This window comes from Anomaloglossus baeobatrachus, chromosome 3 (assembly GCF_048569485.1).
Source record: "Anomaloglossus baeobatrachus isolate aAnoBae1 chromosome 3, aAnoBae1.hap1, whole genome shotgun sequence".
NCBI classification, from domain to species: Eukaryota; Metazoa; Chordata; class Amphibia; order Anura; family Aromobatidae; genus Anomaloglossus; species Anomaloglossus baeobatrachus.
The window spans coordinates 698,475,471-698,495,490 of record NC_134355.1 but is presented as its reverse complement, the minus strand read 5'-3'; the positions used below and the strand labels follow the sequence as shown (position 1 = coordinate 698,495,490).

Genomic DNA, 20,020 nt, shown 5'->3' with positions numbered 1-20,020 from the left:
TTGCAGCTTCTCACCTGACATGATGAGAAAATCACCGTGAAGTGTGGCAAGAAACTAAAGGCAGACCTGTCATGCCAGGGGGATTAGCTCAAGTGGCAGAGCGCTCGCTTTGCATGCGAGAGGCAGCGGGATCGATGCCCGCATTCTCCAAGAGTTATTTTTCACATGGTAGCAGTGATTGTCTTTTTACCTCATGCTCAAAACTCCAACAGCTAAAACTAGGAGGCTTTCGATCAAGGACAAAACAAGCCTTCGATAGCTCAGCTGGTAGAGCCGAAGACTGTAGAAGAAAGTTAGCAATCCTTAGGTCGCTGGTTCAATTCCGGCTCGAAGGAGTTTTGCGCATTCTATCGGAAGGTTCATCCGGCTGGTAAACACAGCCCAGCTATGCTCGTTCCGTCCACCTACAAACAGCTCTTCTAGAAAGGTCTCCTCCGTTGTACCTGAGGAGTGAGGAGATCAAAACGTAAGCACAAATCAACAGAGAGTTTTTTGTCTTCTCCGTAGATATGTAAAGGCTTTGCTTGGAAGAGGCGTGCATGTATTTGGAAGCCACCCTTCACCTTGTAAAGTCCTCCGATGATCTTCTACTATGGCAACATGGAACTCACACTTAAAAAAAAAAAAAAAAAAAAAAAAAAAGCTATTCTTACAGAAAAAAAATACCATATAACAATGCAGCTTCTCACCTGACATGATAAGAAAATCCCTATGAAGTGTGGCAAGAAACTAAAGGCACAACTGTCCCGCCAGGGGAATTAGCTCAAGTGGTAGAGCGCTCGCTTCGCATGTGAGAGGCAGCGGGATCGATGCCCGCATTCTCCAAGAGTTATTTTTCACATGGTAGCAGTGATTGCCTTTTCACCTCATGCTCAAAACTCCAACAGCTAAAACTAGGAGGCTTTCAACCAAGGCCAAGACAAGCCTTCAATAGCTCAGCTGGTAGAGCCAAAGACTGTAGATGTAAATGAGCAAATCCTTGGGTTGCTGGTTCAATTCCAGCTCGAAGGATGTTTGCGCGTTCTATCGGAGGGCTCATCCTGCTAGTAAACACAGCCCAGCTATGCTCCCTCTGTCCACCTACAAACAGCTCTTCTAGAAGGGTCTCCTCCGTTGTACCTGAGGAGTTCAAAACGTAAGCACAAAGCAACAGAGAGTTTTTTGTTGGGAGAGCAGCTCAGCCGAAAGCTAACGTGGAACCTTTTACACCCCTAGAATGCTACTCGAGCCAAAGAGACCATCGCCCCTGAATAAACACAGCCCAGCTAAGCTGCTTCCGTCCACATACAAAGAGCTCTTTTCCAAAAGTATCCTCCATTCTAACTCGGGAGTTCAAAACGTAGGCAGCGAGCAACAGAGTTATTTGTCGGGAGAGCAATTGAAAGACGACGTGGAACCTTCTTCACTCGTACATAGGCTGCTACTTAAGCAAAAAAGACCATCGTCCCTGGGTGGGCTTGAACCACCATCCTTTCGGTTAACAGCCGAACGCGCTAACCAATTGCGCCACAGAGACGCAAACAGATCTTTCTACAGGAACTCTCAGCCAGGCAGGCCAGGCACAGGTTTCTCAGATCAACTTTTTAACATAATATGACAAAAAGAAATCAGCAAAAACAAAGAGACAATTGCTGATGCTCAGGAGGACTCGAGGCGCCGACAATAAGCTCCTGCTGATGGATTCCATCACAAAGACCAAATACATTTTAGCCACTTTTGAAAAGTCAGTCGATAAATAGACCTTCTCAACGAACAGACCACCGGCAGCAGAGTGGCGCAGCGGAAGCGTGCTGGGCCCATAACCCAGAGGTCGATGGATCGAAACCATCCTCTGCTAGTTGATTCTTTTTATACAGGTCATCATTATATTTCTTCGATAAGACTGATATTGTGCTACATTGCAACTTTCGTCTCCAAACTATTAAGGGGTTTTTTATTGCTTACCCCTCGGTTCTTCGTAGATATGTAAAGGGTTTGCTTGGAAGAGGTGTGCATGTATTTGTAAGCCACCCTTCACCTTTTAAACTCCTCCGATGATCTTCTACTATGGTAAAATGGAACTCACACTGTAAAAAAAAAAGCAAGCTATTCTTACATAAAAATTGCCATATAGCATTGCAGCTTCTCACCTGACATGATGAGAAAATCACCGTGAAGTGTGGCAAGAAACTAAAGGCAGACCTGTCATGCCAGGGGGATTAGCTCAAGTGGCAGAGCGCTCGCTTTGCATGCGAGAGGCAGCGGGATCGATGCCCGCATTCTCCAAGAGTTATTTTTCACATGGTAGCAGTGATTGTCTTTTTACCTCATGCTCAAAACTCCAACAGCTAAAACTAGGAGGCTTTCGATCAAGGACAAAACAAGCCTTCGATAGCTCAGCTGGTAGAGCCGAAGACTGTAGAAGAAAGTTAGCAATCCTTAGGTCGCTGGTTCAATTCCGGCTCGAAGGAGTTTTGCGCATTCTATCGGAAGGTTCATCCGGCTGGTAAACACAGCCCAGCTATGCTCGTTCCGTCCACCTACAAACAGCTCTTCTAGAAAGGTCTCCTCCGTTGTACCTGAGGAGTGAGGAGATCAAAACGTAAGCACAAATCAACAGAGAGTTTTTTGTCTTCTCCGTAGATATGTAAAGGCTTTGCTTGGAAGAGGCGTGCATGTATTTGGAAGCCACCCTTCACCTTGTAAAGTCCTCCGATGATCTTCTACTATGGCAACATGGAACTCACACTTAAAAAAAAAAAAAAAAAAAAAAAAAAAGCTATTCTTACAGAAAAAAAATACCATATAACAATGCAGCTTCTCACCTGACATGATAAGAAAATCCCTATGAAGTGTGGCAAGAAACTAAAGGCACAACTGTCCCGCCAGGGGAATTAGCTCAAGTGGTAGAGCGCTCGCTTCGCATGTGAGAGGCAGCGGGATCGATGCCCGCATTCTCCAAGAGTTATTTTTCACATGGTAGCAGTGATTGCCTTTTCACCTCATGCTCAAAACTCCAACAGCTAAAACTAGGAGGCTTTCAACCAAGGCCAAGACAAGCCTTCAATAGCTCAGCTGGTAGAGCCAAAGACTGTAGATGTAAATGAGCAAATCCTTGGGTTGCTGGTTCAATTCCAGCTCGAAGGATGTTTGCGCGTTCTATCGGAGGGCTCATCCTGCTAGTAAACACAGCCCAGCTATGCTCCCTCTGTCCACCTACAAACAGCTCTTCTAGAAGGGTCTCCTCCGTTGTACCTGAGGAGTTCAAAACGTAAGCACAAAGCAACAGAGAGTTTTTTGTTGGGAGAGCAGCTCAGCCGAAAGCTAACGTGGAACCTTTTACACCCCTAGAATGCTACTCGAGCCAAAGAGACCATCGCCCCTGAATAAACACAGCCCAGCTAAGCTGCTTCCGTCCACATACAAAGAGCTCTTTTCCAAAAGTATCCTCCATTCTAACTCGGGAGTTCAAAACGTAGGCAGCGAGCAACAGAGTTATTTGTCGGGAGAGCAATTGAAAGACGACGTGGAACCTTCTTCACTCGTACATAGGCTGCTACTTAAGCAAAAAAGACCATCGTCCCTGGGTGGGCTTGAACCACCATCCTTTCGGTTAACAGCCGAACGCGCTAACCAATTGCGCCACAGAGACGCAAACAGATCTTTCTACAGGAACTCTCAGCCAGGCAGGCCAGGCACAGGTTTCTCAGATCAACTTTTTAACATAATATGACAAAAAGAAATCAGCAAAAACAAAGAGACAATTGCTGATGCTCAGGAGGACTCGAGGCGCCGACAATAAGCTCCTGCTGATGGATTCCATCACAAAGACCAAATACATTTTAGCCACTTTTGAAAAGTCAGTCGATAAATAGACCTTCTCAACGAACAGACCACCGGCAGCAGAGTGGCGCAGCGGAAGCGTGCTGGGCCCATAACCCAGAGGTCGATGGATCGAAACCATCCTCTGCTAGTTGATTCTTTTTATACAGGTCATCATTATATTTCTTCGATAAGACTGATATTGTGCTACATTGCAACTTTCGTCTCCAAACTATTAAGGGGTTTTTTATTGCTTACCCCTCGGTTCTTCGTAGATATGTAAAGGGTTTGCTTGGAAGAGGTGTGCATGTATTTGTAAGCCACCCTTCACCTTTTAAACTCCTCCGATGATCTTCTACTATGGTAAAATGGAACTCACACTGTAAAAAAAAAAGCAAGCTATTCTTACATAAAAATTGCCATATAGCATTGCAGCTTCTCACCTGACATGATGAGAAAATCACCGTGAAGTGTGGCAAGAAACTAAAGGCAGACCTGTCATGCCAGGGGGATTAGCTCAAGTGGCAGAGCGCTCGCTTTGCATGCGAGAGGCAGCGGGATCGATGCCCGCATTCTCCAAGAGTTATTTTTCACATGGTAGCAGTGATTGTCTTTTTACCTCATGCTCAAAACTCCAACAGCTAAAACTAGGAGGCTTTCGATCAAGGACAAAACAAGCCTTCGATAGCTCAGCTGGTAGAGCCGAAGACTGTAGAAGAAAGTTAGCAATCCTTAGGTCGCTGGTTCAATTCCGGCTCGAAGGAGTTTTGCGCATTCTATCGGAAGGTTCATCCGGCTGGTAAACACAGCCCAGCTATGCTCGTTCCGTCCACCTACAAACAGCTCTTCTAGAAAGGTCTCCTCCGTTGTACCTGAGGAGTGAGGAGATCAAAACGTAAGCACAAATCAACAGAGAGTTTTTTGTCTTCTCCGTAGATATGTAAAGGCTTTGCTTGGAAGAGGCGTGCATGTATTTGGAAGCCACCCTTCACCTTGTAAAGTCCTCCGATGATCTTCTACTATGGCAACATGGAACTCACACTTAAAAAAAAAAAAAAAAAAAAAAAAAAAGCTATTCTTACAGAAAAAAAATACCATATAACAATGCAGCTTCTCACCTGACATGATAAGAAAATCCCTATGAAGTGTGGCAAGAAACTAAAGGCACAACTGTCCCGCCAGGGGAATTAGCTCAAGTGGTAGAGCGCTCGCTTCGCATGTGAGAGGCAGCGGGATCGATGCCCGCATTCTCCAAGAGTTATTTTTCACATGGTAGCAGTGATTGCCTTTTCACCTCATGCTCAAAACTCCAACAGCTAAAACTAGGAGGCTTTCAACCAAGGCCAAGACAAGCCTTCAATAGCTCAGCTGGTAGAGCCAAAGACTGTAGATGTAAATGAGCAAATCCTTCGGTTGCTGGTTCAATTCCAGCTCGAAGGATGTTTGCGCGTTCTATCGGAGGGCTCATCCTGCTAGTAAACACAGCCCAGCTATGCTCCCTCTGTCCACCTACAAACAGCTCTTCTAGAAGGGTCTCCTCCGTTGTACCTGAGGAGTTCAAAACGTAAGCACAAAGCAACAGAGAGTTTTTTGTTGGGAGAGCAGCTCAGCCGAAAGCTAACGTGGAACCTTTTACACCCCTAGAATGCTACTCGAGCCAAAGAGACCATCGCCCCTGAATAAACACAGCCCAGCTAAGCTGCTTCCGTCCACATACAAAGAGCTCTTTTCCAAAAGTATCCTCCATTCTAACTCGGGAGTTCAAAACGTAGGCAGCGAGCAACAGAGTTATTTGTCGGGAGAGCAATTGAAAGACGACGTGGAACCTTCTTCACTCGTACATAGGCTGCTACTTAAGCAAAAAAGACCATCGTCCCTGGGTGGGCTTGAACCACCATCCTTTCGGTTAACAGCCGAACGCGCTAACCAATTGCGCCACAGAGACGCAAACAGATCTTTCTACAGGAACTCTCAGCCAGGCAGGCCAGGCACAGGTTTCTCAGATCAACTTTTTAACATAATATGACAAAAAGAAATCAGCAAAAACAAAGAGACAATTGCTGATGCTCAGGAGGACTCGAGGCGCCGACAATAAGCTCCTGCTGATGGATTCCATCACAAAGACCAAATACATTTTAGCCACTTTTGAAAAGTCAGTCGATAAATAGACCTTCTCAACGAACAGACCACCGGCAGCAGAGTGGCGCAGCGGAAGCGTGCTGGGCCCATAACCCAGAGGTCGATGGATCGAAACCATCCTCTGCTAGTTGATTCTTTTTATACAGGTCATCATTATATTTCTTCGATAAGACTGATATTGTGCTACATTGCAACTTTCGTCTCCAAACTATTAAGGGGTTTTTTATTGCTTACCCCTCGGTTCTTCGTAGATATGTAAAGGGTTTGCTTGGAAGAGGTGTGCATGTATTTGTAAGCCACCCTTCACCTTTTAAACTCCTCCGATGATCTTCTACTATGGTAAAATGGAACTCACACTGTAAAAAAAAAAGCAAGCTATTCTTACATAAAAATTGCCATATAGCATTGCAGCTTCTCACCTGACATGATGAGAAAATCACCGTGAAGTGTGGCAAGAAACTAAAGGCAGACCTGTCATGCCAGGGGGATTAGCTCAAGTGGCAGAGCGCTCGCTTTGCATGCGAGAGGCAGCGGGATCGATGCCCGCATTCTCCAAGAGATATTTTTCACATGGTAGCAGTGATTGTCTTTTTACCTCATGCTCAAAACTCCAACAGCTAAAACTAGGAGGCTTTCGATCAAGGACAAAACAAGCCTTCGATAGCTCAGCTGGTAGAGCCGAAGACTGTAGAAGAAAGTTAGCAATCCTTAGGTCGCTGGTTCAATTCCGGCTCGAAGGAGTTTTGCGCATTCTATCGGAAGGTTCATCCGGCTGGTAAACACAGCCCAGCTATGCTCGTTCCGTCCACCTACAAACAGCTCTTCTAGAAAGGTCTCCTCCGTTGTACCTGAGAAGTGAGGAGATCAAAACGTAAGCACAAATCAACAGAGAGTTTTTTGTCTTCTCCGTAGATATGTAAAGGCTTTGCTTGGAAGAGGCGTGCATGTATTTGGAAGCCACCCTTCACCTTGTAAAGTCCTCCGATGATCTTCTACTATGGCAACATGGAACTCACACTTAAAAAAAAAAAAAAAAAGCTATTCTTACAGAAAAAAAATACCATATAACAATGCAGCTTCTCACCTGACATGATAAGAAAATCCCTATGAAGTGTGGCAAGAAACTAAAGGCACAACTGTCCCGCCAGGGGAATTAGCTCAAGTGGTAGAGCGCTCGCTTCGCATGTGAGAGGCAGCGGGATCGATGCCCGCATTCTCCAAGAGTTATTTTTCACATGGTAGCAGTGATTGCCTTTTCACCTCATGCTCAAAACTCCAACAGCTAAAACTAGGAGGCTTTCAACCAAGGCCAAGACAAGCCTTCAATAGCTCAGCTGGTAGAGCCAAAGACTGTAGATGTAAATGAGCAAATCCTTCGGTTGCTGGTTCAATTCCAGCTCGAAGGATGTTTGCGCGTTCTATCGGAGGGCTCATCCTGCTAGTAAACACAGCCCAGCTATGCTCCCTCTGTCCACCTACAAACAGCTCTTCTAGAAGGGTCTCCTCCGTTGTACCTGAGGAGTTCAAAACGTAAGCACAAAGCAACAGAGAGTTTTTTGTTGGGAGAGCAGCTCAGCCGAAAGCTAACGTGGAAACTTTTACACCCCTAGAATGCTACTCGAGCCAAAGAGACCATCGCCCCTGAATAAACACAGCCCAGCTAAGCTGCTTCCGTCCACATACAAAGAGCTCTTTTCCAAAAGTATCCTCCATTCTAACTCGGGAGTTCAAAACGTAGGCAGCGAGCAACAGAGTTATTTGTCGGGAGAGCAATTGAAAGACGACGTGGAACCTTCTTCACTCGTACATAGGCTGCTACTTAAGCAAAAAAGACCATCGTCCCTGGGTGGGCTTGAACCACCATCCTTTCGGTTAACAGCCGAACGCGCTAACCAATTGCGCCACAGAGACGCAAACAGATCTTTCTACAGGAACTCTCAGCCAGGCAGGCCAGGCACAGGTTTCTCAGATCAACTTTTTAACATAATATGACAAAAAGAAATCAGCAAAAACAAAGAGACAATTGCTGATGCTCAGGAGGACTCGAGGCGCCGACAATAAGCTCCTGCTGATGGATTCCATCACAAAGACCAAATACATTTTAGCCACTTTTGAAAAGTCAGTCGATAAATAGACCTTCTCAACGAACAGACCACCGGCAGCAGAGTGGCGCAGCGGAAGCGTGCTGGGCCCATAACCCAGAGGTCGATGGATCGAAACCATCCTCTGCTAGTTGATTCTTTTTATACAGGTCATCATTATATTTCTTCGATAAGACTGATATTGTGCTACATTGCAACTTTCGTCTCCAAACTATTAAGGGGTTTTTTATTGCTTACCCCTCGGTTCTTCGTAGATATGTAAAGGGTTTGCTTGGAAGAGGTGTGCATGTATTTGTAAGCCACCCTTCACCTTTTAAACTCCTCCGATGATCTTCTACTATGGTAAAATGGAACTCACACTGTAAAAAAAAAAGCAAGCTATTCTTACATAAAAATTGCCATATAGCATTGCAGCTTCTCACCTGACATGATGAGAAAATCACCGTGAAGTGTGGCAAGAAACTAAAGGCAGACCTGTCATGCCAGGGGGATTAGCTCAAGTGGCAGAGCGCTCGCTTTGCATGCGAGAGGCAGCGGGATCGATGCCCGCATTCTCCAAGAGTTATTTTTCACATGGTAGCAGTGATTGTCTTTTTACCTCATGCTCAAAACTCCAACAGCTAAAACTAGGAGGCTTTCGATCAAGGACAAAACAAGCCTTCGATAGCTCAGCTGGTAGAGCCGAAGACTGTAGAAGAAAGTTAGCAATCCTAAGGTCGCTGGTTCAATTCCGGCTCGAAGGAGTTTTGCGCATTCTATCGGAAGGTTCATCCGGCTGGTAAACACAGCCCAGCTATGCTCGTTCCGTCCACCTACAAACAGCTCTTCTAGAAAGGTCTCCTCCGTTGTACCTGAGGAGTGAGGAGATCAAAACGTAAGCACAAATCAACAGAGAGTTTTTTGTCTTCTCCGTAGATATGTAAAGGCTTTGCTTGGAAGAGGCGTGCATGTATTTGGAAGCCACCCTTCACCTTGTAAAGTCCTCCGATGATCTTCTACTATGGCAACATGGAACTCACACTTAAAAAAAAAAAAAAAAAAAAAAAAAAAAGCTATTCTTACAGAAAAAAAATACCATATAACAATGCAGCTTCTCACCTGACATGATAAGAAAATCCCTATGAAGTGTGGCAAGAAACTAAAGGCACAACTGTCCCGCCAGGGGAATTAGCTCAAGTGGTAGAGCGCTCGCTTCGCATGTGAGAGGCAGCGGGATCGATGCCCGCATTCTCCAAGAGTTATTTTTCACATGGTAGCAGTGATTGCCTTTTCACCTCATGCTCAAAACTCCAACAGCTAAAACTAGGAGGCTTTCAACCAAGGCCAAGACAAGCCTTCAATAGCTCAGCTGGTAGAGCCAAAGACTGTAGATGTAAATGAGCAAATCCTTCGGTTGCTGGTTCAATTCCAGCTCGAAGGATGTTTGCGCGTTCTATCGGAGGGCTCATCCTGCTAGTAAACACAGCCCAGCTATGCTCCCTCTGTCCACCTACAAACAGCTCTTCTAGAAGGGTCTCCTCCGTTGTACCTGAGGAGTTCAAAACGTAAGCACAAAGCAACAGAGAGTTTTTTGTTGGGAGAGCAGCTCAGCCGAAAGCTAACGTGGAACCTTTTACACCCCTAGAATGCTACTCGAGCCAAAGAGACCATCGCCCCTGAATAAACACAGCCCAGCTAAGCTGCTTCCGTCCACATACAAAGAGCTCTTTTCCAAAAGTATCCTCCATTCTAACTCGGGAGTTCAAAACGTAGGCAGCGAGCAACAGAGTTATTTGTCGGGAGAGCAATTGAAAGACGACGTGGAACCTTCTTCACTCGTACATAGGCTGCTACTTAAGCAAAAAAGACCATCGTCCCTGGGTGGGCTTGAACCACCATCCTTTCGGTTAACAGCCGAACGCGCTAACCAATTGCGCCACAGAGACGCAAACAGATCTTTCTACAGGAACTCTCAGCCAGGCAGGCCAGGCACAGGTTTCTCAGATCAACTTTTTAACATAATATGACAAAAAGAAATCAGCAAAAACAAAGAGACAATTGCTGATGCTCAGGAGGACTCGAGGCGCCGACAATAAGCTCCTGCTGATGGATTCCATCACAAAGACCAAATACATTTTAGCCACTTTTGAAAAGTCAGTCGATAAATAGACCTTCTCAACGAACAGACCACCGGCAGCAGAGTGGCGCAGCGGAAGCGTGCTGGGCCCATAACCCAGAGGTCGATGGATCGAAACCATCCTCTGCTAGTTGATTCTTTTTATACAGGTCATCATTATATTTCTTCGATAAGACTGATATTGTGCTACATTGCAACTTTCGTCTCCAAACTATTAAGGGGTTTTTTATTGCTTACCCCTCGGTTCTTCGTAGATATGTAAAGGGTTTGCTTGGAAGAGGTGTGCATGTATTTGTAAGCCACCCTTCACCTTTTAAACTCCTCCGATGATCTTCTACTATGGTAAAATGGAACTCACACTGTAAAAAAAAAAGCAAGCTATTCTTACATAAAAATTGCCATATAGCATTGCAGCTTCTCACCTGACATGATGAGAAAATCACCGTGAAGTGTGGCAAGAAACTAAAGGCAGACCTGTCATGCCAGGGGGATTAGCTCAAGTGGCAGAGCGCTCGCTTTGCATGCGAGAGGCAGCGGGATCGATGCCCGCATTCTCCAAGAGTTATTTTTCACATGGTAGCAGTGATTGTCTTTTTACCTCATGCTCAAAACTCCAACAGCTAAAACTAGGAGGCTTTCGATCAAGGACAAAACAAGCCTTCGATAGCTCAGCTGGTAGAGCCGAAGACTGTAGAAGAAAGTTAGCAATCCTTAGGTCGCTGGTTCAATTCCGGCTCGAAGGAGTTTTGCGCATTCTATCGGAAGGTTCATCCGGCTGGTAAACACAGCCCAGCTATGCTCGTTCCGTCCACCTACAAACAGCTCTTCTAGAAAGGTCTCCTCCGTTGTACCTGAGGAGTGAGGAGATCAAAACGTAAGCACAAATCAACAGAGAGTTTTTTGTCTTCTCCGTAGATATGTAAAGGCTTTGCTTGGAAGAGGCGTGCATGTATTTGGAAGCCACCCTTCACCTTGTAAAGTCCTCCGATGATCTTCTACTATGGCAACATGGAACTCACACTTAAAAAAAAAAAAAAAAAAGCTATTCTTACAGAAAAAAAATACCATATAACAATGCAGCTTCTCACCTGACATGATAAGAAAATCCCTATGAAGTGTGGCAAGAAACTAAAGGCACAACTGTCCCGCCAGGGGAATTAGCTCAAGTGGTAGAGCGCTCGCTTCGCATGTGAGAGGCAGCGGGATCGATGCCCGCATTCTCCAAGAGTTATTTTTCACATGGTAGCAGTGATTGCCTTTTCACCTCATGCTCAAAACTCCAACAGCTAAAACTAGGAGGCTTTCAACCAAGGCCAAGACAAGCCTTCAATAGCTCAGCTGGTAGAGCCAAAGACTGTAGATGTAAATGAGCAAATCCTTCGGTTGCTGGTTCAATGCCAGCTCGAAGGATGTTTGCGCGTTCTATCGGAGGGCTCATCCTGCTAGTAAACACAGCCCAGCTATGCTCCCTCTGTCCACCTACAAACAGCTCTTCTAGAAGGGTCTCCTCCGTTGTACCTGAGGAGTTCAAAACGTAAGCACAAAGCAACAGAGAGTTTTTTGTTGGGAGAGCAGCTCAGCCGAAAGCTAACGTGGAACCTTTTACACCCCTAGAATGCTACTCGAGCCAAAGAGACCATCGCCCCTGAATAAACACAGCCCAGCTAAGCTGCTTCCGTCCACATACAAAGAGCTCTTTTCCAAAAGTATCCTCCATTCTAACTCGGGAGTTCAAAACGTAGGCAGCGAGCAACAGAGTTATTTGTCGGGAGAGCAATTGAAAGACGACGTGGAACCTTCTTCACTCGTACATAGGCTGCTACTTAAGCAAAAAAGACCATCGTCCCTGGGTGGGCTTGAACCACCATCCTTTCGGTTAACAGCCGAACGCGCTAACCAATTGCGCCACAGAGACGCAAACAGATCTTTCTACAGGAACTCTCAGCCAGGCAGGCCAGGCACAGGTTTCTCAGATCAACTTTTTAACATAATATGACAAAAAGAAATCAGCAAAAACAAAGAGACAATTGCTGATGCTCAGGAGGACTCGAGGCGCCGACAATAAGCTCCTGCTGATGGATTCCATCACAAAGACCAAATACATTTTAGCCACTTTTGAAAAGTCAGTCGATAAATAGACCTTCTCAACGAACAGACCACCGGCAGCAGAGTGGCGCAGCGGAAGCGTGCTGGGCCCATAACCCAGAGGTCGATGGATCGAAACCATCCTCTGCTAGTTGATTCTTTTTATACAGGTCATCATTATATTTCTTCGATAAGACTGATATTGTGCTACATTGCAACTTTCGTCTCCAAACTATTAAGGGGTTTTTTATTGCTTACCCCTCGGTTCTTCGTAGATATGTAAAGGGTTTGCTTGGAAGAGGTGTGCATGTATTTGTAAGCCACCCTTCACCTTTTAAACTCCTCCGATGATCTTCTACTATGGTAAAATGGAACTCACACTGTAAAAAAAAAAGCAAGCTATTCTTACATAAAAATTGCCATATAGCATTGCAGCTTCTCACCTGACATGATGAGAAAATCACCGTGAAGTGTGGCAAGAAACTAAAGGCAGACCTGTCATGCCAGGGGGATTAGCTCAAGTGGCAGAGCGCTCGCTTTGCATGCGAGAGGCAGCGGGATCGATGCCCGCATTCTCCAAGAGTTATTTTTCACATGGTAGCAGTGATTGTCTTTTTACCTCATGCTCAAAACTCCAACAGCTAAAACTAGGAGGCTTTCGATCAAGGACAAAACAAGCCTTCGATAGCTCAGCTGGTAGAGCCGAAGACTGTAGAAGAAAGTTAGCAATCCTTAGGTCGCTGGTTCAATTCCGGCTCGAAGGAGTTTTGCGCATTCTATCGGAAGGTTCATCCGGCTGGTAAACACAGCCCAGCTATGCTCGTTCCGTCCACCTACAAACAGCTCTTCTAGAAAGGTCTCCTCCGTTGTACCTGAGAAGTGAGGAGATCAAAACGTAAGCACAAATCAACAGAGAGTTTTTTGTCTTCTCCGTAGATATGTAAAGGCTTTGCTTGGAAGAGGCGTGCATGTATTTGGAAGCCACCCTTCACCTTGTAAAGTCCTCCGATGATCTTCTACTATGGCAACATGGAACTCACACTTAAAAAAAAAAAAAAAAAGCTATTCTTACAGAAAAAAAATACCATATAACAATGCAGCTTCTCACCTGACATGATAAGAAAATCCCTATGAAGTGTGGCAAGAAACTAAAGGCACAACTGTCCCGCCAGGGGAATTAGCTTAAGTGGTAGAGCGCTCGCTTCGCATGTGAGAGGCAGCGGGATCGATGCCCGCATTCTCCAAGAGTTATTTTTCACATGGTAGCAGTGATTGCCTTTTCACCTCATGCTCAAAACTCCAACAGCTAAAACTAGGAGGCTTTCAACCAAGGCCAAGACAAGCCTTCAATAGCTCAGCTGGTAGAGCCAAAGACTGTAGATGTAAATGAGCAAATCCTTCGGTTGCTGGTTCAATTCCAGCTCGAAGGATGTTTGCGCGTTCTATCGGAGGGCTCATCCTGCTAGTAAACACAGCCCAGCTATGCTCCCTCTGTCCACCTACAAACAGCTCTTCTAGAAGGGTCTCCTCCGTTGTACCTGAGGAGTTCAAAACGTAAGCACAAAGCAACAGAGAGTTTTTTGTTGGGAGAGCAGCTCAGCCGAAAGCTAACGTGGAAACTTTTACACCCCTAGAATGCTACTCGAGCCAAAGAGACCATCGCCCCTGAATAAACACAGCCCAGCTAAGCTGCTTCCGTCCACATACAAAGAGCTCTTTTCCAAAAGTATCCTCCATTCTAACTCGGGAGTTCAAAACGTAGGCAGCGAGCAACAGAGTTATTTGTCGGGAGAGCAATTGAAAGACGACGTGGAACCTTCTTCACTCGTACATAGGCTGCTACTTAAGCAAAAAAGACCATCGTCCCTGGGTGGGCTTGAACCACCATCCTTTCGGTTAACAGCCGAACGCGCTAACCAATTGCACCACAGAGACGCAAACAGATCTTTCTACAGGAACTCTCAGCCAGGCAGGCCAGGCACAGGTTTCTCAGATCAACTTTTTAACATAATATGACAAAAAGAAATCAGCAAAAACAAAGAGACAATTGCTGATGCTCAGGAGGACTCGAGGCGCCGACAATAAGCTCCTGCTGATGGATTCCATCACAAAGACCAAATACATTTTAGCCACTTTTGAAAAGTCAGTCGATAAATAGACCTTCTCAACGAACAGACCACCGGCAGCAGAGTGGCGCAGCGGAAGCGTGCTGGGCCCATAACCCAGAGGTCGATGGATCGAAACCATCCTCTGCTAGTTGATTCTTTTTATACAGGTCATCATTATATTTCTTCGATAAGACTGATATTGTGCTACATTGCAACTTTCGTCTCCAAACTATTAAGGGGTTTTTTATTGCTTACCCCTCGGTTCTTCGTAGATATGTAAAGGGTTTGCTTGGAAGAGGTGTGCATGTATTTGTAAGCCACCCTTCACCTTTTAAACTCCTCCGATGATCTTCTACTATGGTAAAATGGAACTCACACTGTAAAAAAAAAAGCAAGCTATTCTTACATAAAAATTGCCATATAGCATTGCAGCTTCTCACCTGACATGATGAGAAAATCACCGTGAAGTGTGGCAAGAAACTAAAGGCAGACCTGTCATGCCAGGGGGATTAGCTCAAGTGGCAGAGCGCTCGCTTTGCATGCGAGAGGCAGCGGGATCGATGCCCGCATTCTCCAAGAGTTATTTTTCACATGGTAGCAGTGATTGTCTTTTTACCTCATGCTCAAAACTCCAACAGCTAAAACTAGGAGGCTTTCGATCAAGGACAAAACAAGCCTTCGATAGCTCAGCTGGTAGAGCCGAAGACTGTAGAAGAAAGTTAGCAATCCTTAGGTCGCTGGTTCAATTCCGGCTCGAAGGAGTTTTGCGCATTCTATCGGAAGGTTCATCCGGCTGGTAAACACAGCCCAGCTATGCTCGTTCCGTCCACCTACAAACAGCTCTTCTAGAAAGGTCTCCTCCGTTGTACCTGAGGAGTGAGGAGATCAAAACGTAAGCACAAATCAACAGAGAGTTTTTTGTCTTCTCCGTAGATATGTAAAGGCTTTGCTTGGAAGAGGCGTGCATGTATTTGGAAGCCACCCTTCACCTTGTAAAGTCCTCCGATGATCTTCTACTATGGCAACATGGAACTCACACTTAAAAAAAAAAAAAAAAAAGCTATTCTTACAGAAAAAAAATACCATATAACAATGCAGCTTCTCACCTGACATGATAAGAAAATCCCTATGAAGTGTGGCAAGAAACTAAAGGCACAACTGTCCCGCCAGGGGAATTAGCTCAAGTGGTAGAGCGCTCGCTTCGCATGTGAGAGGCAGCGGGATCGATGCCCGCATTCTCCAAGAGTTATTTTTCACATGGTAGCAGTGATTGCCTTTTCACCTCATGCTCAAAACTCCAACAGCTAAAACTAGGAGGCTTTCAACCAAGGCCAAGACAAGCCTTCAATAGCTCAGCTGGTAGAGCCAAAGACTGTAGATGTAAATGAGCAAATCCTTCGGTTGCTGGTTCAATGCCAGCTCGAAGGATGTTTGCGCGTTCTATCGGAGGGCTCATCCTGCTAGTAAACACAGCCCAGCTATGCTCCCTCTGTCCACCTACAAACAGCTCTTCTAGAAGGGTCTCCTCCGTTGTACCTGAGGAGTTCAAAACGTAAGCACAAAGCAACAGAGAGTTTTTTGTTGGGAGAGCAGCTCAGCCGAAAGCTAACGTGGAACCTTTTACACCCCTAGAATGCTACTCGAGCCAAAGAGACCATCGCCCCTGAATAAACACAGCCCAGCTAAGCTGCTTCCGTCCACATACAAAGAGCTCTTTTCCAAAAGTATCCTCCATTCTAACTCGGGAGTTCAAAACGTAGGCAGCGAGCAACAGAGTTATTTGTCGGGAGAGCAATTGAAAGACGACGTGGAACCTTCTTCACTCGTACATAGGCTGCTACTTAAGCAAAAAAGACCATCGTCCCTGGGTGGGCTTGAACCACCATCCTTTCGGTTAACAGCCGAACGCGCTAACCAATTGCGCCACAGAGACGCAAACAGATCTTTCTACAGGAACTCTCAGCCAGGCAGGCCAGGCACAGGTTTCTCAGATCAACTTTTTAACATAATATGACAAAAAGAAATCAGCAAAAACAAAGAGACAATTGCTGATGCTCAGGAGGACTCGAGGCGCCGACAATAAGCTCCTGCTGATGGATTCCATCACAAAGACCAAATACATTTTAGCCACTTTTGAAAAGTCAGTCGATAAATAGACCTTCTCAACGAACAGACCACCGGCAGCAGAGTGGCGCAGCGGAAGCGTGCTGGGCCCATAACCCAGAGGTCGATGGATCGAAACCATCCTCTGCTAGTTGATTCTTTTTATACAGGTCATCATTATATTTCTTCGATAAGACTGATATTGTGCTACATTGCAACTTTCGTCTCCAAACTATTAAGGGGTTTTTTATTGCTTACCCCTCGGTTCTTCGTAGATATGTAAAGGGTTTGCTTGGAAGAGGTGTGCATGTATTTGTAAGCCACCCTTCACCTTTTAAACTCCTCCGATGATCTTCTACTATGGTAAAATGGAACTCACACTGTAAAAAAAAAAGCAAGCTATTCTTACATAAAAATTGCCATATAGCATTGCAGCTTCTCACCTGACATGATGAGAAAATCACCGTGAAGTGTGGCAAGAAACTAAAGGCAGACCTGTCATGCCAGGGGGATTAGCTCAAGTGGCAGAGCGCTCGCTTTGCATGCGAGAGGCAGCGGGATCGATGCCCGCATTCTCCAAGAGTTATTTTTCACATGGTAGCAGTGATTGTCTTTTTACCTCATGCTCAAAACTCCAACAGCTAAAACTAGGAGGCTTTCGATCAAGGACAAAACAAGCCTTCGATAGCTCAGCTGGTAGAGCCGAAGACTGTAGAAGAAAGTTAGCAATCCTTAGGTCGCTGGTTCAATTCCGGCTCGAAGGAGTTTTGCGCATTCTATCGGAAGGTTCATCCGGCTGGTAAACACAGCCCAGCTATGCTCGTTCCGTCCACCTACAAACAGCTCTTCTAGAAAGGTCTCCTCCGTTGTACCTGAGGAGTGAGGAGATCAAAACGTAAGCACAAATCAACAGAGAGTTTTTTGTCTTCTCCGTAGATATGTAAAGGCTTTGCTTGGAAGAGGCGTGCATGTATTTGGAAGCCACCCTTCACCTTGTAAAGTCCTCCGATGATCTTCTACTATGGCAACATGGAACTCACACTTAAAAAAAAAAAAAAAAAAGCTATTCTTACAGAAAAAAAATACCATATAACAATGCAGCTTCTCACCTGACATGATAAGAAAATCCCTATGAAGTGTGGCAAGAAACTAAAGGCACAACTGTCCCGCCAGGGGAATTAGCTCAAGTGGTAGAGCGCTCGCTTCGCATGTGAGAGGCAGCGGGATCGATGCCCGCATTCTCCAAGAGTTATTTTTCACATGGTAGCAGTGATTGCCTTTTCACCTCATGCTCAAAACTCCAACAGCTAAAACTAGGAGGCTTTCAACCAAGGCCAAGACAAGCCTTCAATAGCTCAGCTGGTAGAGCCAAAGACTGTAGATGTAAATGAGCAAATCCTTCGGTTGCTGGTTCAATTCCAGCTCGAAGGATGTTTGCGCGTTCTATCGGAGGGCTCATCCTGCTAGTAAACACAGCCCAGCTATGCTCCCTCTGTCCACCTACAAACAGCTCTTCTAGAAGGGTCTCCTCCGTTGTACCTGAGGAGTTCAAAACGTAAGCACAAAGCAACAGAGAGTTTTTTGTTGGGAGAGCAGCTCAGCCGAAAGCTAACGTGGAACCTTTTACACCCCTAGAATGCTACTCGAGCCAAAGAGACCATCGCCCCTGAATAAACACAGCCCAGCTAAGCTGCTTCCGTCCACATACAAAGAGCTCTTTTCCAAAAGTATCCTCCATTCTAACTCGGGAGTTCAAAACGTAGGCAGCGAGCAACAGAGTTATTTGTCGGGAGAGCAATTGAAAGACGACGTGGAACCTTCTTCACTCGTACATAGGCTGCTACTTAAGCAAAAAAGACCATCGTCCCTGGGTGGGCTTGAACCACCATCCTTTCGGTTAACAGCCGAACGCGCTAACCAATTGCGCCACAGAGACGCAAACAGATCTTTCTACAGGAACTCTCAGCCAGGCAGGCCAGGCACAGGTTTCTCAGATCAACTTTTTAACATAATATGACAAAAAGAAATCAGCAAAAACAAAGAGACAATTGCTGATGCTCAGGAGGACTCGAGGCGCCGACAATAAGCTCCTGCTGATGGATTCCATCACAAAGACCAAATACATTTTAGCCACTTTTGAAAAGTCAGTCGATAAATAGACCTTCTCAACGAACAGACCACCGGCAGCAGAGTGGCGCAGCGGAAGCGTGCTGGGCCCATAACCCAGAGGTCGATGGATCGAAACCATCCTCTGCTAGTTGATTCTTTTTATACAGGTCATCATTATATTTCTTCGATAAGACTGATATTGTGCTACATTGCAACTTTCGTCTCCAAACTATTAAGGGGTTTTTTATTGCTTACCCCTCGGTTCTTCGTAGATATGTAAAGGGTTTGCTTGGAAGAGGTGTGCATGTATTTGTAAGCCACCCTTCACCTTTTAAACTCCTCCGATGATCTTCTACTATGGTAAAATGGAACTCACACTGTAAAAAAAAAAGCAAGCTATTCTTACATAAAAATTGCCATATAGCATTGCAGCTTCTCACCTGACATGATGAGAAAATCACCGTGAAGTGTGGCAAGAAACTAAAGGCAGACCTGTCATGCCGGGGGGATTAGCTCAAGTGGCAGAGCGCTCGCTTTGCATGCGAGAGGCAGCGGGATCGATGCCCGCATTCTCCAAGAGTTATTTTTCACATGGTAGCAGTGATTGTCTTTTTACCTCATGCTCAAAACTCCAACAGCTAAAACTAGGAGGCTTTCGATCAAGGACAAAACAAGCCTTCGATAGCTCAGCTGGTAGAGCCGAAGACTGTAGAAGAAAGTTAGCAATCCTTAGGTCGCTGGTTCAATTCCGGCTCGAAGGAGTTTTGCGCATTCTATCGGAAGGTTCATCCGGCTGGTAAACACAGCCCAGCTATGCTCGTTCCGTCCACCTACAAACAGCTCTTCTAGAAAGGTCTCCTCCGTTGTACCTGAGGAGTGAGGAGATCAAAACGTAAGCACAAATCAACAGAGAGTTTTTTGTCTTCTCCGTAGATATGTAAAGGCTTTGCTTGGAAGAGGCGTGCATGTATTTGGAAGCCACCCTTCACCTTGTAAAGTCCTCCGATGATCTTCTACTATGGCAACATGGAACTCACACTTAAAAAAAAAAAAAAAAAAGCTATTCTTACAGAAAAAAAATACCATATAACAATGCAGCTTCTCACCTGACATGATAAGAAAATCCCTATGAAGTGTGGCAAGAAACTAAAGGCACAACTGTCCCGCCAGGGGAATTAGCTCAAGTGGTAGAGCGCTCGCTTCGCATGTGAGAGGCAGCGGGATCGATGCCCGCATTCTCCAAGAGTTATTTTTCACATGGTAGCAGTGATTGCCTTTTCACCTCATGCTCAAAACTCCAACAGCTAAAACTAGGAGGCTTTCAACCAAGGCCAAGACAAGCCTTCAATAGCTCAGCTGGTAGAGCCAAAGACTGTAGATGTAAATGAGCAAATCCTTCGGTTGCTGGTTCAATTCCAGCTCGAAGGATGTTTGCGCGTTCTATCGGAGGGCTCATC

At 45.5% G+C, this 20,020-nt stretch overlaps 27 non-coding genes across 27 annotated transcripts; 19 read left to right on the top strand and 8 right to left on the bottom strand.

Annotated features, from left to right (window-relative positions):
• Positions 1 to 77: 77 nt before the first annotated feature.
• On the top strand, positions 78 to 150 carry TRNAA-UGC (transfer RNA alanine (anticodon UGC)). Its single transcript has one exon. It is a non-coding gene; the product is annotated as a tRNA-Ala (tRNA).
• Positions 151 to 752: 602 nt separating this feature from the next.
• Positions 753 to 825, top strand: TRNAA-CGC (transfer RNA alanine (anticodon CGC)). Its single transcript has one exon. It is a non-coding gene; the product is annotated as a tRNA-Ala (tRNA).
• Positions 826 to 1,442: 617 nt separating this feature from the next.
• Positions 1,443 to 1,516, bottom strand: TRNAN-GUU (transfer RNA asparagine (anticodon GUU)). The gene has a single exon. It is a non-coding gene; the product is annotated as a tRNA-Asn (tRNA).
• Positions 1,517 to 2,192: 676 nt separating this feature from the next.
• Positions 2,193 to 2,265, top strand: TRNAA-UGC (transfer RNA alanine (anticodon UGC)). The gene has a single exon. It is a non-coding gene; the product is annotated as a tRNA-Ala (tRNA).
• A 602-nt stretch (positions 2,266 to 2,867) lies between these two features.
• Positions 2,868 to 2,940, top strand: TRNAA-CGC (transfer RNA alanine (anticodon CGC)). The gene has a single exon. It is a non-coding gene; the product is annotated as a tRNA-Ala (tRNA).
• Positions 2,941 to 3,557: 617 nt separating this feature from the next.
• Positions 3,558 to 3,631, bottom strand: TRNAN-GUU (transfer RNA asparagine (anticodon GUU)). The gene has a single exon. It is a non-coding gene; the product is annotated as a tRNA-Asn (tRNA).
• A 676-nt stretch (positions 3,632 to 4,307) lies between these two features.
• Positions 4,308 to 4,380, top strand: TRNAA-UGC (transfer RNA alanine (anticodon UGC)). The gene has a single exon. It is a non-coding gene; the product is annotated as a tRNA-Ala (tRNA).
• Positions 4,381 to 4,982: 602 nt separating this feature from the next.
• On the top strand, positions 4,983 to 5,055 carry TRNAA-CGC (transfer RNA alanine (anticodon CGC)). The gene has a single exon. It is a non-coding gene; the product is annotated as a tRNA-Ala (tRNA).
• Positions 5,056 to 5,672: 617 nt separating this feature from the next.
• On the bottom strand, positions 5,673 to 5,746 carry TRNAN-GUU (transfer RNA asparagine (anticodon GUU)). The gene has a single exon. It is a non-coding gene; the product is annotated as a tRNA-Asn (tRNA).
• A 676-nt stretch (positions 5,747 to 6,422) lies between these two features.
• On the top strand, positions 6,423 to 6,495 carry TRNAA-UGC (transfer RNA alanine (anticodon UGC)). The gene has a single exon. It is a non-coding gene; the product is annotated as a tRNA-Ala (tRNA).
• Positions 6,496 to 7,087: 592 nt separating this feature from the next.
• TRNAA-CGC (transfer RNA alanine (anticodon CGC)) lies at positions 7,088 to 7,160 on the top strand. The gene has a single exon. It is a non-coding gene; the product is annotated as a tRNA-Ala (tRNA).
• A 617-nt stretch (positions 7,161 to 7,777) lies between these two features.
• Positions 7,778 to 7,851, bottom strand: TRNAN-GUU (transfer RNA asparagine (anticodon GUU)). Its single transcript has one exon. It is a non-coding gene; the product is annotated as a tRNA-Asn (tRNA).
• A 676-nt stretch (positions 7,852 to 8,527) lies between these two features.
• Positions 8,528 to 8,600, top strand: TRNAA-UGC (transfer RNA alanine (anticodon UGC)). Its single transcript has one exon. It is a non-coding gene; the product is annotated as a tRNA-Ala (tRNA).
• Positions 8,601 to 9,203: 603 nt separating this feature from the next.
• On the top strand, positions 9,204 to 9,276 carry TRNAA-CGC (transfer RNA alanine (anticodon CGC)). Its single transcript has one exon. It is a non-coding gene; the product is annotated as a tRNA-Ala (tRNA).
• A 617-nt stretch (positions 9,277 to 9,893) lies between these two features.
• Positions 9,894 to 9,967, bottom strand: TRNAN-GUU (transfer RNA asparagine (anticodon GUU)). The gene has a single exon. It is a non-coding gene; the product is annotated as a tRNA-Asn (tRNA).
• A 676-nt stretch (positions 9,968 to 10,643) lies between these two features.
• TRNAA-UGC (transfer RNA alanine (anticodon UGC)) lies at positions 10,644 to 10,716 on the top strand. The gene has a single exon. It is a non-coding gene; the product is annotated as a tRNA-Ala (tRNA).
• A 593-nt stretch (positions 10,717 to 11,309) lies between these two features.
• On the top strand, positions 11,310 to 11,382 carry TRNAA-CGC (transfer RNA alanine (anticodon CGC)). Its single transcript has one exon. It is a non-coding gene; the product is annotated as a tRNA-Ala (tRNA).
• A 617-nt stretch (positions 11,383 to 11,999) lies between these two features.
• On the bottom strand, positions 12,000 to 12,073 carry TRNAN-GUU (transfer RNA asparagine (anticodon GUU)). The gene has a single exon. It is a non-coding gene; the product is annotated as a tRNA-Asn (tRNA).
• Positions 12,074 to 12,749: 676 nt separating this feature from the next.
• Positions 12,750 to 12,822, top strand: TRNAA-UGC (transfer RNA alanine (anticodon UGC)). The gene has a single exon. It is a non-coding gene; the product is annotated as a tRNA-Ala (tRNA).
• A 2,032-nt stretch (positions 12,823 to 14,854) lies between these two features.
• TRNAA-UGC (transfer RNA alanine (anticodon UGC)) lies at positions 14,855 to 14,927 on the top strand. Its single transcript has one exon. It is a non-coding gene; the product is annotated as a tRNA-Ala (tRNA).
• A 593-nt stretch (positions 14,928 to 15,520) lies between these two features.
• Positions 15,521 to 15,593, top strand: TRNAA-CGC (transfer RNA alanine (anticodon CGC)). Its single transcript has one exon. It is a non-coding gene; the product is annotated as a tRNA-Ala (tRNA).
• A 617-nt stretch (positions 15,594 to 16,210) lies between these two features.
• On the bottom strand, positions 16,211 to 16,284 carry TRNAN-GUU (transfer RNA asparagine (anticodon GUU)). Its single transcript has one exon. It is a non-coding gene; the product is annotated as a tRNA-Asn (tRNA).
• A 676-nt stretch (positions 16,285 to 16,960) lies between these two features.
• On the top strand, positions 16,961 to 17,033 carry TRNAA-UGC (transfer RNA alanine (anticodon UGC)). The gene has a single exon. It is a non-coding gene; the product is annotated as a tRNA-Ala (tRNA).
• A 593-nt stretch (positions 17,034 to 17,626) lies between these two features.
• Positions 17,627 to 17,699, top strand: TRNAA-CGC (transfer RNA alanine (anticodon CGC)). The gene has a single exon. It is a non-coding gene; the product is annotated as a tRNA-Ala (tRNA).
• Positions 17,700 to 18,316: 617 nt separating this feature from the next.
• Positions 18,317 to 18,390, bottom strand: TRNAN-GUU (transfer RNA asparagine (anticodon GUU)). The gene has a single exon. It is a non-coding gene; the product is annotated as a tRNA-Asn (tRNA).
• Positions 18,391 to 19,066: 676 nt separating this feature from the next.
• TRNAA-UGC (transfer RNA alanine (anticodon UGC)) lies at positions 19,067 to 19,139 on the top strand. The gene has a single exon. It is a non-coding gene; the product is annotated as a tRNA-Ala (tRNA).
• Positions 19,140 to 19,732: 593 nt separating this feature from the next.
• TRNAA-CGC (transfer RNA alanine (anticodon CGC)) lies at positions 19,733 to 19,805 on the top strand. The gene has a single exon. It is a non-coding gene; the product is annotated as a tRNA-Ala (tRNA).
• Positions 19,806 to 20,020: the final 215 nt, after the last annotated feature.